Below are 10,115 nucleotides of genomic sequence, written 5' to 3'. Positions count from 1 at the left end.
ACTAATTGCCCTCTTCACTACCCCTGCATGGGACTCACTTAATACACTCCTGCCATCACATGGATGTCCATGTGTATTGCAGGATTAGTTACATTAAAGCTGCTTCTCAACCTGCGGAGCTTTTACAAAATGGAACTATCTGGGCCTTTGTGTAAACTCTGAAGGGAGAATTCTGATGTATTTTATAAATACATTCTGGATTTTGTAGAGGTCGGTTCTGTTGAAAATCTGTGAATTCTTTTTTTTTTTTTTTGATTTTTCATTTATTCCTAGGGGTGACTCAATTTTCTTGAAAGTAATTTTATTCTTATCCTATTCAAAACTAAAGCAAAAAGAAAAACTATATTTCATTATATTTTTCCTTAGTTTTTCCTCAGGAGACAGTTTCTATCGGTCTCTCTCCTGCCAACACTCATTATAGTTTTATCTACTTGGGTACATCAAATTCTATCCAATCTAAAATTATCTAGATCAGTGACTCTCACTTGTTATTTTTCAACGTGCATCAGCATGGAGGGCTTGTTTGAATTCAGCTTACTTGTTTTCTCATCCAAAATTTCTGATGCAGTGGGTTCGAGGTGGTACCTCAAAATTTGCATTTCTAACAAGTGCACAGGTAATGTAAAGATAAAGGTACTGGAACACACACCAAAGTCCTCTCTTTAGAATATTAGGGAGAAGCACAACTTTCATCAGTCTACTTGGGAAATGAATTTTCAGATTTCTTCAGCAATGCTTTTAGTTAAAACGTTACAGATTCTTAAAGATGTAAAATTAAAACAAAAGTTACAACAAAAAGTTTTTGAACTAAATTCATGCTTGTTTCTCCACTAATCAAGAGCCAAAATACATATATTCAAAAAGTAGAGAAAATCAGATTCTATAATAGTCTTCTTTTTACATATATGAATCAATGTTGGTAACAATATTTTTAGTATTTTTACTAATCAGTCCTAAAAAAAAAAAAAACTGCAAAATTTTCACAAGGGAATTAACAATTTTAACACTTCAAAATAAATAAATCAGTTTATATTAACATGTATATAAATAATCTCCCTTAAGACACTGACTAATCCTTGATGTTACACGAGGTATGTATTTTTTAAATGAAGTATGTAGATTATTGCTGTGTCAAATTAGATTCCAGTGCCTTAACACTTGGGAGTTTTAGGACTGAAATCACCTTAAACATCTGTTGGTCCAAGAAACTTGAATTAGAGATCGAATTACTAGACTTGAGTCTGGGCTTTGTTGTCTGTAAACTGCTTATCTGAAGGTCATATTTTACTACCCTGAACCTCATTTTATTTGTTTTAAAAGTAGTAAGGATCAAAGAGGACAAATGTGTCTGAGTAAATAACAGTAACTATCTCATGATAGACATTCCATAGAACAAAATAATAATCAATACACTAGAATCAAAGTTTTCCCAACCAGTGGGTAGAAACACTAGGGTTAGAGTTCTCTTGCTCCTTGGCCATAACAATGACTTTTCTTTTGAACCTTAGGAGAGCTGTGTGGGAGGCCATCCTGGCATGTGATTTGAGTTCCCTCCCTGGCTGGGTGAGAGGCGCTTAGACACAGCTGTGTCAGAGCTTTCCCCACCCTTCTCCAGGTCCAAGGGCTTTGTCCGTGCAGAGACGTGCCGGCCATTGCCCAGAAGACCCAATCATCGTCTGGCCATTGCCCAGAAGACCCAATCGTCGCCCCTGACCTTGGGATGCTGCCCCCCTTAACCTTCATTGGATGGAATTTTCCCCAGAAGTTTTTGTTCCCCAATAAAAGCCCACTCCCTGGCAAGTTCTCTCTCTTTCACTAGTCTCTTCTGTAAACCTCGCTACCGCATTAGGTGGCTGGAGGCGGGAGCTAGGAGAGGCCATCCTGGAGCTGGTATTAAAGGTAATAAGAGTCTTGTCTCTTTAATTTAAAAACTCTCTAGCAATTACTCATGAACCTTCTTTCATGAAGCCAGCGCTGGTCGCGTGGCAGAGCTGGATTTTAACAAGTAGATAACTGAAAGAAGAAACCAGGTATGTTGGACATATGATGTGCATACATATTCCCATTCAAAGGAGTTGTTATCTCAACATCAGTTCCTGCAGTGATGGCTTCAGCTACAAAGAAAGTAACCCTTTCCCAAGATTACTCATCTTCTTGGGGAATCCTGCATACAAAGATATACATAGAAGTTCTGTATGCGGAGCTTGAGAATTTTAGAAGAAATAGTTGGCCATTAGCCTTAATTCAGAAAAATTCTAAAGGAATTATAGGTGTGGAAATCCTTGTGGGGTTAATAAAGGCTGTCTTTGGCCTACATTTATGTTCTGCTTCTCACTTTGCCAACCCTACTTCCTTTATTTCCCTCCACAGGTATTGGCCCCAAGGGTCCTTCCTACACTCATTGCAAAGAATCCATCCTCCAACTCTAAGGTAGTAGCAGTAGCAGCAGCTACAGCTGCTAACAGAAATATCAACAGCTTCACAAATCCTATTTATGGATGTCTACCACAGTCCATATTCTATGTGAGGTTATTATTATCTCACTTTCTTCACAAAAATATGTCAAATGAATTATTATAATATATACAACCTTGACAATCAGAACATGGAAATCCAAAGATATTATATTCTATTCCCGTGGCAGTATCCCACCAGAAGGATTTGAAATTAAGTCAAAAGAGAGAGGAACCATTCAAAAACAACAAATTATTAACTTAGAGGGCAAAAATCTGTTTTTGAAAGTTCACCTGTCTCCCTCCAGACTCATGTTTTGTCTAACTCCATCTTTCTTACTTGGTTGACAAACTTGCTTTTGCACATGTTAGATTCTGTAACTTTTGCCAGTGGCATAGAGAGATCCTCTTTATTTTTTCATTGAATGAGTCAACATTTATTCAACATTTACAATATTCAGACATTATTGTTGTTATTGGAGTTGTAGCATAGAAATAACAAGAAACATGAGGTTTTTGCTCGAATGGAAGATAAAAATTTTAAAAAGTAAAATACAAAATTATAAAAAATATTTTGCATGGGAATTGACAAATGCTGTAGTGAAACTATCAGAGGAATGTGATGCAGAGTGATGCACGCAGAACCACGTATAGAGGTCTCTTGACAGTGGTATGGTCTAGATTATCCTTTATCTTCATTTTTTAGCTGCACCTGACTGATATCAGTTCCTAGTGTTGAGCATGGTGTCTCTGCCATTTGTGGAAGGGAACAAGCTGTTTCCTTGGCTGGGATACTCTCTTTCTCCTCTTAATATTCAGATTACAGGTCAACCAGCACTACCACAAGAAATGTTGCTTACTTTAACAATTGGGTTAAATGCCTCTACAAAAACAAAACAAAACAACAACAAAAAAACACCTATAGCATAGTTTATATTTGTTTGTTTAGTTTTTGAATATTTCCTTAACTTGACTGCAAAGTACAAGAGTAAAATCATAATCTTATATTTGTTTAGTTTCCTATTCCCAGTACCGAAGACAGTGACTAAAACATAATAGAAATTCATTCAATCAAGTGTCAAAGATTTTTTTGAACATTTATAATACTAATTAATAAACAAAAAATTAAAACTGATTATCAGACCTAAGTGATCTCGAGTTAAAGGTGAATGGTCAACATGCCAAATTTTGTGTGAATTAAGTGCTCTGTTATATTTTTTATATTGACTACATTTCTGATTACAATAATTATGGATAATAAGGTATTCTGGGGGATCTTTATAAGCTCTCCTCTATGCGTTATTATATCATATATTTATTCAAACCACTAATTTTTAAATTATTCACCTAACTGTGGTACCAGTTAAACAATACAATTTTACTATAAATTTTATGCTTATATTTTTCTTAGTTCATTAGTCATTTATCCCATTGGGAAGCGATTTTAAATAGCAGTGAATCATACAACTAGATGCATGTAAGCTTACCTTTCAAATTTTACTATTGTTCTTATAGAGAGAAAACATAAATAAGTTATTTCTCTTCCTTTTCAATTGGACATGAAAAAGCATCATGTTTTTAGGCTGCAAAAGTAAAATAAAATAAATTCTTAAATTATTGCTTCTAATACTTATGCAGGAAGCATAAAATATAGAGGCTACCAAATACAGACATAAGAAACCAATCCCACTATAATCTATCCTGCTTCCTTTTAGATGTGCAGCAACTAGATCTTCCAAAGATCATATCTTAGGGACCATATATTTAAAATTATTCATGATGCTGTTTTGCCAGCTAAGATCAAAGTTTAATTCATCCTGCAGTATACACACCCACATACCAGGAGACAAATACTTATTATATTATCTCTCAGAATTTTCATTTTTCAATGTATCTATCAGAATTCATCTCTAAATTATTATGACAGCAAATTGTCTTTCTGTAAGTGTCCAATCAAACCACCAAGGAAGTTTACAAAAGACATGATTTATTGGCATGTGCGCATAAAATTTATCTAGATAGGTTTTTCTAAAAAAGAAACTCTGATAATTATAATATGAAGTTATAGAATATTGGAGCTGTAAGTTTCCTTCAGAGAAACCTAGCTAGTATAATAATTAATTGACTTAACCAAGTAGATCATCTACTGAATAGCAATACTATAACTAAAACTTAAGCCTATAAAGTTGTAACCATTTGCAAACTTACTGATATAATGGTACTTCCACTACTATTTATTCATTGTATTACAAAAATCACTGAAATATTTGGGAAATAATCTTGTACTCCATGTAAAATAAAATTAGTAATACTTAAGATAGATTAGTAGCCCCTTAGAGGCAGAATAAAATACTATACTGAACTTAACGTTTTTTTCTGAAGGGCAGCTTGCATTCTGTTCCATCTTCTCTAAGCTAGCAGCAAATGCACTGAGAATTTATATGAAACCATCACCTCCTCCTCTATGAACAAACTTTTACAATTATGTGAAATTCTGATGTCTTCAGCCAAGCAGACAGATCATTCACAATTTTCAGGAGAGTTTCATGCAGAAATTCTGAAATTACAGCAACAAAACATAATGTACCTATGTATATTAATTTATTTCCTCTCTTGTCACCCAAAGATGTTCTTCATTGTTCTATTAATGCCTACATTAACAAGAAATATTGGAGGCTGTATTTTCTTTTAGATCTTAAAAGTTGGCTTACATGTTTGGAACACATGCTTTTAGACTCTTTGATTAGATTTTCCCAACTTATAAGGATTGATAACTTCAGGCAAACAAAGTAGCATGGTGTCTTAAACATTTATCCATTGAGAAGTGATCATTCAAAAACCCGTTATCCTCTCCACTGACCTGAGAAAACGGTTTACAGCACTGAATTCAAGAGTGAGGGTGGATTAATAGATTAGGGGCTTTTTTTCTTTTGAGAATTCAGTTTAAGTCCTATTTTACAGACATGGAATCAATTTGAGATCACTGGTACCTTTAGATTTCCACTTAACATTATAATCACTTGAAAATTCATCTTGATTCACAGTAAATATTTGACTTATGGTACATTCACAGTACAATGTGGGGGAAAGTGGACATATTAATAATTGTAATAAATTCTGCTATGTTTTTAAATTATACTTGTATAATTGGATACATTGTTTAGAAGGGTAGAAAGCTAAGAGCAAAAGTTAGCATGTGCTTAGAAGAATGATAAATGCCTTTATACATAAAGGAGTCAAAACAATAATTCTTCATTTCTAATGCCTTGAGACACCTAAAGTGAATATTTTATGAATTCAGTATTATCATAAATATCCATATTTTAGAATAGGGGATAGAATGCTTTATCTTGTTTAGTAGCCTGTGAGGAGAATTTACTTTCTAGTTTTATGCTTATAGGACTAGTGCTTAACTTGAGAGAAGTGCATAAACTTTGAAGAAAAGAACAGAAATCAAGTAATTGAAAAGGTATTAGGAGGATCATCTATACAGATGTCTAAATATTTCATAATTACAGTAGAAACAACATCAAGACAGGTAAAATTATCCAGGAATACTAATCTAACAGACAAATGAAAGTCACACGAATAGAAAATGGCAATAAGAAGGGTGATTATTGATGTACTTTAATTACATTAATTGAAAAGTGCACAATTGTGAGAGCAGGCAGCTACAATTGAACAGAAAGGAGGACAGTCACCCACCTCCAACCCCACAGCTAGTTTTCTGAGAAGAGCAGAAGAAACAGTCATACCCTTAAGAGGACAGCTAGGAGTGTAACATCTCAGGACAAGATGAGATTCAGTCAACACAAAAAACTTGGAAAGAACAGAAGAATGCTATTAGGTCGTTTGTTTATGAGTTACAGAAAACACAAGAGAAAATTTTATAACCTGGGGTAACTTAGATTGGCAAAGTAAATGTACAAAGTGCATATAAAGATTAGCATCTGGAGGCTGAAAGATTCCTGGGTAATTCTAGAAGTCTTGCAACTACCAAGTTCAATTCCACTCAACAATTTTTTTTTTTAAGTTTGACTATATCTCATGCACTCCTCTTGTCCATAAGAAAAACAAGTTTCTTTATTTAAGAATCTACAATCCCATGCTGGGGATATAGCTTAGTAGTAAAGCATTTAAGAGGTTCTGGGTTACATTCAGTACCATAAAATACAAACCCCTACAACGAGTTGAAATATAATAAGATCTCAAGGTTGAATGAACATGAAGCTCTGAGTTTGGAGAAAAGGAAGAGACAAAGCAAACTTCAAGAGAACACTGATTTCTGAACCTAGCATTTCGTTCTTCCCATTGTTAATTTGAATTCCAAGTAAAAGCCTTCCAAACTAGTTCTGATATTTCCTGAGAATTCCTTCCAATTGAGCCATGGGGATCCTAAAAGAGATAGACTGAAGGATATGGAAAACAACAACCCCCAGGGAAAAGGGAGACAACAACCCTGAGGGAGAAGGGGAGAACAGAGAGTCCCAGGGAGAGAAGGAAAATAATGGGCCGTGGACTTTCACCATTTCCCAGCAACAATGGGCTTTGGACTTTTACAGTGCTCCCCCTGACTTGGGTTTTGAATTTGCACAACTATTTCTCTGACTGCTCAACCAATGCGTTTTGCTATGATTAAATGCATATGATTAAGTCTCATTACACATTCTGCTATGATTATTTAGTCTCACTTAAGCCCTACAAAAGTCAGATTCCTGTTGTAACCAGTTGCCAGTTTCTCTCCAGAAAATGTGCCATTTTGCTGCTTAATAAAGATAGTCTTGCTGATCTGTTGAGGTCTATCCCTTTTCATTTATTTTTGCTTTCATATACTTCTCTGGAATAAGTGATCTCAAGAATGGACATATCCTGTCTTAATTTCTAACCATGTTTTTTTTTTATTGTTTTAAATAACCAAGTTGATTTTTAGATTTATATATATATATATATATATATATATATATATATATATATGTGTGTGTGTGTGTGTGCATATATATATGTATATATATATACGTATACACATGCACACACATATATACAAATTTAATTTTTTATTATTTACCATTTTAAAGTTTTTGGTTAAATTTTGTTGTTTTCATTTGCCATCAATGGTTAATTATATAAGAATGTTGTGGCATTTAAAAAATATTCTTCTGCTTTTGTTAATGTTAATTAATCTTTTACTACATGGTGTCTGTTTGATGTTAAACACAAATGCACCTTTCTTAACCTAAATATTTAGTAGCTTAGTAAGATTTTCCTTAGTATGTACATGTTTTCCTGTTTTATTTAACATTGAAATTTTCATCCATTGGACTTCATTTTAGTCTTGGGCAGTGATTCTTATGTATTTCTAACAAAGACATTTCTTGACAGAGAAGAGTTGCATGTTACATCCAGGCATTAGAGATAAAGCCTAAAGAAACTATTGCTTGATTAATTGTCTGTGAAGCCTCATGCTTTATTTTTTAACTGTAAGTCAAAATTATCTTCAATGTAAAAACAATTTAAAGTGAGTAAGCATCAATTAAACTTCAGGAAGACTTGCTATATTTGTCTTTGGATTTCAAGATCCAGCATATATATATGCTGGATCTCTAACACTTTATTTTCTAATTGTATATTATTTAAGTGAAAAAAAAACTATTATTATTTATTGTACACACACACACACACACACACACACACACACATATATATATATATATATATATATATATATATATATATATATATATAAAATATTTATCTGCAGTACATTGCTATTCATGGATTAAACTAACAGAGCATTAGGCAAAGGCCTAACTTGATCTTTTAAACAACTTATTAAGGCTTTAGCACACATTCAATGAAGTCCACAGATCTCAAGTATACAGTTTAAAGAATTTTAAGTGGACAAAATGGTGTAGCCACTATTAAAATAAAGACATGAAACTAGCATAATTCTAGAAGTGTCATCCATACAACTCCTGAGTATTATCAACCTTAATGCTAGTTACTATTCTTAATTTCTTATACTATAAAACAACTCTTGTCAAATTTGGTATTTAATTTGAATACATTCATATTCTATATACTCTTCTGAATAAGTATTTTTTTATTCAATTTTATTCCTTTGATAACTAATATTGAAGAGGCTATCTTTTCTCCAATGCACATTTTTGGCATCTTTGTCAGTTTGTTCTCTCAATTTCATGCCTGTGAGAACTATCCATTATTAAATACTACTAGTTTATTTTCCTGTGTAGTATTTCATTATTTCATTGAATAATTTATCTATCTATTTTACTCCTGATAGATATTTGGATTATTTTCAGTTTGGTGCTCAAACAACTAGTACTGCTCCAATCACTACTAACTGCATATCTTTTGTTATAGTCATGTACAAATTGCTATTGGGTATATGCGTAGGAATGTAATTGCTGAATCATGTGGCAGGTCTTAAGGAATGTTAAGGTCTGTAAACAAGTCAAGATGGCACCTCGAATTTTGCAGAGGGAATGGTTTGTGAAGTAACGTCAGTGAGCCATTAAGTGTGGAGATTCCTTATTGGTTGACTGCTGTATCTAGTTTATGTTAATTAAGATAAGCTGTGTGCAATGTATATATACCCCTCCTGTCCTACAATAAATGGCACCCACTCCTGCTGTATCAATGTACACAAGTTGCTCATCACACCCCCCCCCCCCCCCGGTTATTTTGCTGCAGCCGGACTGCGGCAAATGAATACTACAAAACAAAATTCCAAAGAGACTTAATCAATTTATCCTCCTGCCATAAACATATTATTTAACTTGATGCAATGGTTAATTTTATATGTGAATTTTTCTAAACTGTAGTAGCCAACTGTTCTTTCAAACACCAAACTACATACTAATTTAAAGGAATATTTTAATGTAATTTTTTAATTTTAATGTAAGTAGACTTTGAATAAAGCAGAGTGCTTTTCATAGTTTGACTGGGCCTCATCTAATCATTTGAAAGCCTTGACAAAAAGGTCGGGGTCCCCTGAACAAGAATGCCTGCCCTACAGAATTCAATTTGCCTGCTCCCACAATAGCATATGCCAATTCATTAAGATCTCTCTCTCTCTTTCTCTCTCTCTCTGTCTCCATACATACATATCCATAAAATTTCTCTCTCTCTCTCTGTGCTTGTGTATGCATCACTCACTACACACACATACATGGACTCACACAAACGTAGCACATGTATATGCATACTGTTGCATCTGTGTCTCTGCAAAACACTGACTAATACCCTTGACATTATCACTTTTTAAGCATTTTGGATAATTTCTGAATTATCAGAAATTATTCAGGGTCTGAATACTTGTGTCATCTCAAAATTCATATGTTGAAATTCTAACCCCATGGTGATGGTATTAGGAGGAATATAGAGTAAATCCAACAATGTGCACTGAAAAGATCATATTTAATTCTGCTGCATTTTGATAAATTATTTTATAAATGAAGTGACTGTGGATTCATTTCTGTTCTCTCTACAGTTTTATTGATCTATTTTTCCAATATACCCTCATCATCATATTGTCTTAATTACTTTAGCTTAATAATAAGTATGGATCATAGCCAAAGAATGTCTTCCCTCCTTTGTTCATCTCCTAGTGTCTTATTTCTTTCTGATACTTTTATTTTTCAG

Source organism: Marmota monax, unplaced genomic scaffold, assembly GCF_021218885.2.
Source record: "Marmota monax isolate L192 unplaced genomic scaffold, Marmota_monax_Labrador192_F-V1.1 WCK01_AAM20220418_F8-fsc00056, whole genome shotgun sequence".
Taxonomy (NCBI): domain Eukaryota; kingdom Metazoa; phylum Chordata; class Mammalia; order Rodentia; family Sciuridae; genus Marmota; species Marmota monax.
Note: the sequence above shows the minus strand (reverse complement) of the source record.